The sequence below is a fragment of the Gavialis gangeticus genome, unplaced genomic scaffold, assembly GCF_001723915.1.
Source record: "Gavialis gangeticus isolate Ggan-Ray unplaced genomic scaffold, GavGan_comp1, whole genome shotgun sequence".
NCBI classification, from domain to species: domain Eukaryota; kingdom Metazoa; phylum Chordata; order Crocodylia; family Gavialidae; genus Gavialis; species Gavialis gangeticus.
In genome coordinates, this window is record NW_017728992.1 from 187,828,217 (window position 1) to 187,837,926 (window position 9,710).

At 43.0% G+C, this 9,710-nt stretch overlaps 1 long non-coding RNA gene across 1 annotated transcript in view; it reads right to left on the minus strand.

Moving 5' to 3' along the window:
• LOC109305194 overlaps positions 1-5,294 on the minus strand; it is a 7,624-nt gene extending 2,330 nt beyond the window's left edge. The window contains exons 1-2 of the long non-coding RNA XR_002099584.1: positions 4,136-5,294; positions 3,880-4,032 (exon numbers count right to left, since the gene is read on the minus strand). This is a non-coding gene — a long non-coding RNA (uncharacterized LOC109305194). The remainder of the gene's footprint in view (positions 1-3,879; positions 4,033-4,135) is intronic.
• Between the last annotated feature and the right edge of the window lie 4,416 nt (positions 5,295-9,710).

Consider the following 9,710-nt stretch of genomic DNA (forward strand, 5'->3'; position numbering starts at 1 on the left):
CGCGCTGCAGAATATTGTGTATCAGCATTCCTGTGCTTCAAAATGATGGCAGGGGTGCTTTAATTAAAGTTCACCAAACAAGCTTTAGTTTAAGTGCCCCCACTGCCATTTTGAAGCACAGGGATGCTGATACACAAGATGCAGAGGCTACCTGGAGCACGATAATTGGTATGCTCCAGCAGAGTCAATTAATCAAGTCTGTTCTGACACACTGTAAAAAATTACAGTGCATCGGGGAAGCTTCCCTGCACATCTACAGGCACTCTCCATTGTGAGGTACTAGGAAAATGTGCATTAGCCTGTCTTAATGAGCATTAACTAAACAGCATGGAGCATTTATAGATGTGCTCCAGAAGGCAGAGAGAGCTTTAATTTGTGCGCCTCCAAGACCTGCTCTAATTAAAAGCACCTGGAATGTTAATTGTAGCAGCGTCCCCGCCCTGAAAAATGGTGGCAGCGTGCTTTGAACTAAAGCTCATTGAACAAGCTTTTGTTCAAAGCACCCCACCACCATTTTTCAGGGTGGGGATGCTAATACATGTGAAGCTGGAGTCTGCTAGAACATGGAACATCAAACATGTTTTAGTTCAAAGTGCATTGCTGCCATTTTCTCAACGTGGAAGTGCACTGCACCACTTACACATGTGATGTGCAAGGCTGCCAGAGTGCGTCGATTTATATGCTCCAGCAGACTCGATTAATTGAGTCTGCTCTGATGTGCTGGATTTCCAGAACCCCAGATGTATGCCCAAGTATCTGATTTTAATGCACATTAACTAAAGAGCATGGGGTTTTTTTAGTGATGCTTTAATGCGCATTAAAATAGGTGAATGCACATTAAAGTGCACATGTAGACATGCCCAGTGTGTTGCTTATTTAACAACATATCAAGCCTAGTTTTGCATCCAAGAGCTGCAACATCCCTCCATTGAAGTTGGTAGGAATTTTGCCACTGACTTCAGCAGCGACAGAAACTGACTGAAAAATTGGTTGAAAGTTACAGACTGATTTCCAGGAGCTCAAAAATGGTTTTATTACATTAATGACATAAAAACATTTCCTATAATAGCCTTGTAACCTATAACTATATACATCATACCATAGTCACTTAGATATGAACATTTTGGGACAAAGAGGTATGATACTGCTAAGCTGGACTATATCTTCTAGCTGAATACCTTCCAACAAACAATGGCTTGCGCAGTCTGTTTCAGAGACACTTGCAAAAAAACTAGATGCAAAAGCCCAGCAGTTGGTGGTTACTGAACAATTTGCTTGAGTTCAAATTTCCTCCCAACTCCCTATGAGAGGTAAGAACATGAATGCCATACTTGGTCACACCACAGATCCCTATAGCCCAATATCTAGTTTCTCACAGAGGCAGAGTGGTTTAGGCCCTAAATCCTGAGGGTTTATCATCCTTCCAAACTCTTACAGCTGGATCCACATTTGCTATGAACTGGCGTGGCCCCGTGAAAGGCAGTGACACTTAACACATTCACACCAGCTGAATATCTGGCCACTGGCTTTGTTTTCATTCCTCCCTATTGTAACTCTCATTCCCCATAAAAAATATTCATTCCTGATCTTTAATCCTTCTATACTCTGAGCATCAGTAACTCCTGGCTAGGATTCAGTTTAAACTCTTTTTTTTTTTTAACCCAACTAAGCGGCTTGCTCCATCTTGCTTCCTCCTAAATATGTTTATTTAGCTCTGCATATTGTAAATACGCTGATCAATGTGTTAATTGAAATGACTGTCAGATGTATGGAAAATGAGTGATTTTGTGAACCGTCCTTTGCAAGAGTATTCACAGTGGAGTGCAAAGTGTGAAGAGCTGCAAGTCAAGTTTCTTTATTATACTATAAAAAAAGCCTGCAACAAATAACTTATAACAACACAAGCACGGATACACACACAGACACGCTCACGAAGAAATATTTCTGTGTAGATTCATCACAACTATGAACGTATTTGGTAGTGTTGTCAGCTAACTGAACACTAATCAATCTTTCTAATGCCTTTTATAGTATGGTTTCATTAGAAGCCCAGCATAATCATTCACTCATCTGCTGTTCAGTCACTATTTTGATTTGTGTTCTTTTATTGTGGGAACTAATGTGTATCCCATAAGATCTTGAATTTTCTCTGGAAGACAGTCTTTTTGAATGCTTCCTATTTATTGCTTATGTGCTAAGAATATATATTACCGTTATTATATAGACATTAGAGGGTAAAATTCAATGGGGGATTTTGACTGAGTACAGTACCTAGAATAGTACATTCTTGGAGGGGTGAAATGCATCCCTGACAGCATATTCACGGAGTTATCAAACATCTTTCCCCTCATGAAACAGATTAATTCACATCCCACAGAAGCCCATTAGGTACTTTTTATTACAACACTTCAGGCTGTATTCTGCCTTTATTTACGCCTCCAATCTGGCTAAGTTTAAAGGTAATTTGAATGAAAAAGCGGCTATACACAAAAATATGCAGCCTGCTTTCAATTATGTGCTGCACGTCTTGGGAGAACAGTTCAGGTTGGGGTGGGGGTGTGAAGAGCAAGTTGAATGCTTGTCCTAACTGCTGTAAGGAAATGATTAAAAGGAAGAGCCAGACAATCCACTACAAAAATACCAGTTGGGAATACAGGATTGGAAGGGACTTCCCAGATCATCGACTCCTTTCCCTTGCTCTTGTAGGCAGTTGTATCATATAATTTTGTCCATAAACTGATCAAACTCCATCCTCCAACGAGCTAGGGTTTTTTGCCTCCACTCCTCATAGTGGAAGGCTACCCACAAAGCAAGCTGTTTTGCTTAGAAATCTCTTCATTCCCATCCTAAATGTATTCATCCCTGGTTTATACCCATTTGTTCTTGTGCCAGCATAGCCCTTCAGTTTCAATGGCTCTTCTCTCTACTTTGCATTTACATCTAGGATCTCTGTAGAGACAACAACCATATTTCCCCTCAGTCTTCATTTTGCTAGACAAGCCAAACCCTTTTAATCTCCTCTCAGGTGAGAAAGCCTCCATGTCCTGACCATACTGGACATCTGTGTCCCTGCACCTCTTCCAGTCTGAGTCTTGTTTCTTGAACATGGGAGATCAAAGTAGCGGCCTTAGGGGAGGGCAAACCGGGCGACTGCCCCACACTTTAGGGGACCCAAATTTTTTTGTGGGGGGCGAAGTTTTGCAAGGAAGTGGCTCTATTTGCATTTTAACACTCAACTATTTATCTAATTCCTCCAAAGAATATTAAAAAGATCCATGATACAACTGTGGTGGATTAATATTTACCTGAGTATATGCCTCTAAGGGGCCCCAAAAACACTAAGGCCATCAGAACTGTATCCAGTAGTTCAGATAAAGCCTCACCTGGGCTTTGTATAACAGCATTACTACTTTCTTCTCTCCATAGGAAACACTTTATCGGACTATACAAGAGCTCATATGCCAGAGCCCCTCTGATTTCAAGCTTGAAAAAAAAAAAATTGCTCACATGAGATGTTCACCCAAGCTGCATAAGACTATGCAACTAGCATTTGCTCAGCAGATCAAAATGGGTCTCAATAACCTTGGCAGAAATACAGGAGCTGCATTTTCACAGTTGAGTTCTTCTTGACTAATTTCTCTGAAGCATTAGGCACAAAAGCACTTTAACCTGGGTTGTGTACTTTCACTATTCACCGCACCTGCGTTTCCTGTTCCAGACTCTCTCACTTGGCTGCCTCGTCAGAGAAAGTTCTCTCTCTATTCCAGGATTTCTGCAATGCCGGCAAATTCGTCTTTCTGCACAGACAAGTTTGTTTCTGAGCTTTCCCCCTTCCGTATCATACAGCAGCTGGTTACCATTGCACAATCCAATCGTTACCTGGTTTAGTAGGACACTGACTGCAATGGGCCAAGATCATTTGCTGGCTCCAAGCACACGCAACTCCTTTCAACTTGTGCCAGCTGATACCAAGGCTAAAGTTCAGCTTGTGAATTTTAAGAGGGCTGGATGTTGAGCAAGTGTTCCTGGAACCTGACCGATGAGTGTATTCAGTACCGAGTGAAACTGAGTGACATCTAAAATAATTCCCGAATACTATACTTCACTCATATGACAGTAGTAACAATGACCTTACCTTGTGTAATTTCCTGGGGATTAATGATGTCTATCCCTTGAGTCATCCAACTCTTCCCACCTTGTTGCTGAATCTTTGAACCTGTGTCTCCAGTCTGGATCTTTCCTGCCTGTGTGTAGACCTCTAGGCTATCCCCTCTGGCTTAGAGGGAATAAGAAAAATCCAAGAAATAGTACTAAACCCTTTACCTCCTGATTTAAAAAAAGGACATTCATTGCCTGAAGCCATACCACCATGCACTGTCTTCTCAACTCTTAAAGCAAAGCACGGGCAGAAGCCCTGCAGAGAAACCCCAGTGCTACAGGAAGTGGTGTTTGTTTCAACAAGAAGCTGACTTCGCTCTGAATCAATACTGAGTCAATGCTCCAGCTTCGTTTAAGAGGTCGTTTTGCTGCTGAAGATACCATTCTTCTGATGGTCATGAGTACTTGCAAGGTAGGAAATATTACTCCTGCCTAAAAGACTTGACTCCTCAACCTTTTCTTATGGGAATGTATCATTTGTTTTAGAGAGACTCATCCTACATGAGGCAAGTCAGAGAAGCAGCCCCACGAGCAGTGAATTTGCTTCTAAAATGTTCTGGTTTGGTGATTCTATAGCTATACAAATGAGTCCATTATTAGCATCTAGAAAACTAGAGCTGAGTTAATTATTTCAGGCAAATTGTTTAATTATTCACTGAAAAGCAAAGCATGGCATCCATGGAATTTATTTACACATTTATGCCAAACTTAAATTGTTTCAGCTAAAGACACCAGAAAAATTAAGAAAAGTCAGACCATATAAATGTTAATATTTTAAATGAAACATCTAACTTTTTTCATTTGGAAATAACTTTTCAAGACTAAATTTACTCAAATTCCAATCCTTTTCAACAAAACTAAAAACCATTTTCATTTGCCTTAACCTAATTCTTTTTTGACGTTTTGGCTTGGCCAGAGAACCAAAAATACCAATGACTTGCACAGCTTTGGTGAAAAATTTAGAGGACTATGATATTTTATAACAATTTACTATTAGTAATAGTATAATACTATTAGAATAATATGCCATGATAATTTAAAAACCAATGAACATATCATTATTATTAGCCAAATTTTCACATTCTCACTCATATTGACTAGATGAATAGTACCTTCTCTAATAAATAGTCCTAAGGAAGCCAAGGTAGAGCAAGCTACCACACAGCATGAGTAGGTATACCAAAATATGCCCAGTTAAATTGCAAAGTACACCACACTACCTTTCCAAATGCCATCATTATGGCATATCTACGTATATGAGTTGTAAGCTGAGCTTCACAAATAAATGCATCTCCACTTGGAGTTGCAATCAGATCTTAAAATTATAACCCCTCTCCAAGTATGACTAGGTGAAATGTGCTAAACAAATGTTTTCCAGAAGGATTAGTACAGAAATTATTACAAAAATACAGTTCTTGTTCAAAAATGTATTACACTAGTGAGTTCTCTTGTTAATAGGACAGAACAATGTGTGTAGGGCAGATTGAAATCTGGATACTAAAGGAGGGCATACAGCATACAGGGACTGACAGTGGAGAGATGGTCATGTCAAAAGTTCACTTGCAGTATGTGGTATCAATAATTCACAATCCACTTCCCTTCCATTTTCTTCATCAGTGGCACCTCTAGAAGTTATTTGGAGGAGTTGCATGGGTCACTGGCTTTGCATTGCCACTCGAGGATGTTCTGTACTGTGTGAGATATCATGTATATACACCTATACATTTCTCAGTGACAAGTGGGTTGGATTTCTTACCAGAGTACTGCTGTAGTGTGCATTACCTGCCTGTTTTATTATTTCCACCATCTTATTATCCCCATCTCGTATCATTTTGTTTTTGCTCATTCATTCATCCATTCATGGAGATTAACCAAAGGGAGGCAAAATCACTTTTAAAAGCATGTTTTCACCAGGCGTTTTGTACCCATGTCAGAGAGTTGCTGAGGAGGATTTTATAGCAGTGCAAAGAAAGTGCATTTATATTAGTGTAAAAGCATCAAAGAGGCAGTCCACTACCTGGAGTGACCAAGGGGAAGTCTACACTCAAGGCAAGTAGCCCTCAGGTTTGTTACAAAGATGATGCTCATATCCTCTGTGGTAACGGGATGTGACAGGAGTGAGACCTTTCACTTTACCCTTCTAGGAACAATATTCTTCTCCTGTAAGATGGGGATTAAGAAGACTTCTTGAAAACTCTGTCTGCTCTCTTTCTGGTCAAGTAGCGAGAAGAAGGAAATCAGCCTCTAGGTGCACTATTAAATTGGTACCTGGGGGAATCAAATGATAACTTTTCAACAGGCCAGCCCGTCCAGTGAGGAGGCAGGTAATCCCTTCCTGAGCACAGGACGATTCCCATGACTGGAGGGCTTCTTGCTCACTGCTCCAAACTTCTTTCAGTGAGCATCCCTGACTCTACCTATTCCATTCCTTTCCAAGCTGGAGGTGTGTGACTTCTGGCTGCAAGCAGAGATCTTCACCTCCCCCTGTAGTGGTTTGTCTGGAGAACAGATATGCAGCCCTAGCAGCAGAGAGAGAGGAGCATATTCCATTGGTGGAGAAAGACAGGCCAGGTCTCACCAAGTGGGAAGGATCGAGATGACCGCTACCAAGAAGAAGCAACGGGTGGTGGTGGTTGGAGACTCCTTTCTGTGGGGGATGGAGAGATCCATCTGCCAATGTAACCTATTGTCTCGGGAAATTTGCTGCTTGCCCAGAGCCCAGATCCGAGATAACATGGAGGGACTATCAAGGCTCATCCAGCCCTCTGACTATGACCCCATGCTACTCATCCATGTGGGCACCAATGATACTGCCAGGAGAGACCCTGAGCAGATCAAAAGTGACTACAGGGCTCTGGGTGCAAGGGTGAGGGCGTCTGGGCCTCAGGTTGTGTTCTCATCTGTTAGACCCCAACTCCATGCAATGCCCAATGACGAGGGAGACAATAGTCCAATTACCCGTGGATCCTGTTACTCATTAGCCAGAGCAGAGCAGGGAGCAAACACCAGCACACCTTGCTCGCAACAACTTTATTCAGAATGGAGACAGCTTCGGGCAAGCTCTCTTGCCATAAGAGACGAGGAACAGGCACAAACACTAGTTTTTTCCACATTTATACACTTTGGTTCATGTTTATTAACATTTATTCTACCCTCGCCGCTCCTATGTTCCACCCATTTCTCCTCTCATTTCAAGCTCTGCCTCTGTTTACTGTTTGCTTCATTTACATGGAATTGCCTATGTATTTCATTCACTTACATGTCTTCTTGCTTTTGAGTGCATGTCTAAGACCTTGACTGCTTTTCTTCGGTCAATGGGCGGACTTTGGTTAAGAAGCCTCCAGAAGCTTCCACGTTTTAGTCAATCACCATTCACCTTTTTGCATATGGTCATCTCGGATTATGTTACCAATTACATGTTGTTTTCCACATTCCAGTCTGTTTTTCTGTCTTAGGTTGTATCATCCCCACCCTTTTTGGGCCCCTTTATCTTATCTTGTTCCTCGCTGTAGCTGGTTCACAGCACACAGATTTACACAGATTCACTTGCTGCTTTTCCCTCAGAAAATGGTTGACAGTTAAAATGGTTACTTAACATAAGCAAATGGCTGGCTTAACCACCACTCTGCCTTGTGGTCAGCAGCTTTGCTAGGCCACAGGTAAAGCCTTTGTATTCAGCTGCAAATCCAGTGCTCTCTAAGATCCAAATATTGTCACCCTAACATCATCAATCCTTCCAGTCAAGGGAAAGGGCCTGGGCAGGAGCAGGTGCATCCTGCAGATCAACACCTGACTGCGCAGGTAGTGTCACCAGCCCAGATTTGGCTTCTTTGACAATGGGATGTTCTTACAATAAGAAGGATTTCTGGGAAGAGATGGGATTCACCTGATGAAGAGAGAGGAGAGTGTCTTCACAAACAGGCTCGCTAACCTAATGAGGAGGTCTTTAAACTAGGGTTACCAGGGAATGGAGACCAAAGCCCAGAGGTAAGTGGGGAAGTGGGAGAACTTCAGAAAAAGCAAGCAGGAGGGGGAACAGGAGAGGTGTTCTCATACTTCTTGAGAAATCAGGGCAATCGAATAGTTACTTCAGGTGCTTGTACAAAAATGAACAAAGTCTGAGATACAAGCAGGAAGAACTAGAAGTCCTTGCACAGCCACAGAACTATGATGTTATTGGAATAATAGAGACTTGGTGGGAGCTCGCATGACTGGAGCACTGTCATGGATGGGTACAAACTCTTCAGGAAGGGCAGGCAGGGGAGAAGAGAAGAAGTTGTACTTTATGTAAAAGAGCCATATGATTGCTCAGTGTTCCAGTATGAAGCTGGAGATAGGCCTGTTGAGGGTCTCTGGGTCCACATCACAAGGGTGATGTTGTGGTGGGTGTCTGCTATAGACCACCAGACCAGAAGGAAGTGGTGGATGAGGCTTTCTTCAAACAGCTAGTGGAAGTTTCTTAATCAAGCCTCCTCTTGTGCGTGGATGACCTCTACCTGACTCAAGAAGTCTACAAGCCAACGAGAGGTAAAGTGCTGCTCAACCTGATATTGGCTACTGGGGATGACTTAATCAGCAACCTAGTGATTGATGGGAAGCTGGATGACAGTGACCACAAGCTGATCACCTTCACCATCCACCGTAAAGCTGGCAAGTCAGCAACACTGAAGTCCTTGACTTCAGGAAAGCTGACTTTGACAAGCTCAGGAGGCTTGTCAGTCACGCCCTAAGGGACCACAACCCCAGGGGGACAGGAGTCCAGGAAGAGTGGTTGCTCCTCAAGGGAGCGATCCTCAATGCACAAGCTAATTCAATTCCATCTCGGAGGAAAGGAAGCAGGAGGGCACAGCAGCCCCCCTGGCTCTCCAGGGACCTAGCAGACCTCCTGAGGCTAAAAAGAAAGCCCTACAAAGGATGGAGGATGGGATTCTCCCCCAAGGAGAATTATTCTGCACTGGTCTGGTTCTGCAGGGAGAAAACCAAGAAAGCCAAGGCTGCAACTGAACTCCAACTAGCTTCAAGCATCAAGGACAATAAAAAGTCCTTTTTCAGATATGTGGGAAGCTGGAGGAAAAGCAAGGGCAACACTGGACCCCTGCTGAACCAGATAGGACAACTGATGCCTAGGAAAAAGCCAACCTATTAAATGGGTACTTTCCGTCGGTCTTTCATCAGTCCCATGGGACACCCATGCCCACTATGGGAAAGGCAGGTCCGGGTGAGGGAGATCCCCTGCCCTCCATCAATTCTGACCTTGTAAAGGAGCACCCTGAGAGGTTGGATACCTTCAAGTCAGCTGGCCCTGACAATCTACACCCCAGGGTACTCAAGGAGCTGGCGAGCATCATAGCCGAACCTCTGGCACGGATCTTCGAGACCTCCTGGTGCTTTGGTGTAGTGCCCAAAGACTGGAAGAAGGGCAATGTGGTGCCTATCTTCAAGAAAGGGAGGAAAGTGGATCCGGCTAACTATAGGCCCATCAGCCTGACTTCTATCTCAGAGAAGATCTTAGAAAAGTTTATTAAAGAGGCCATCCTTAATGGACTGGCCAA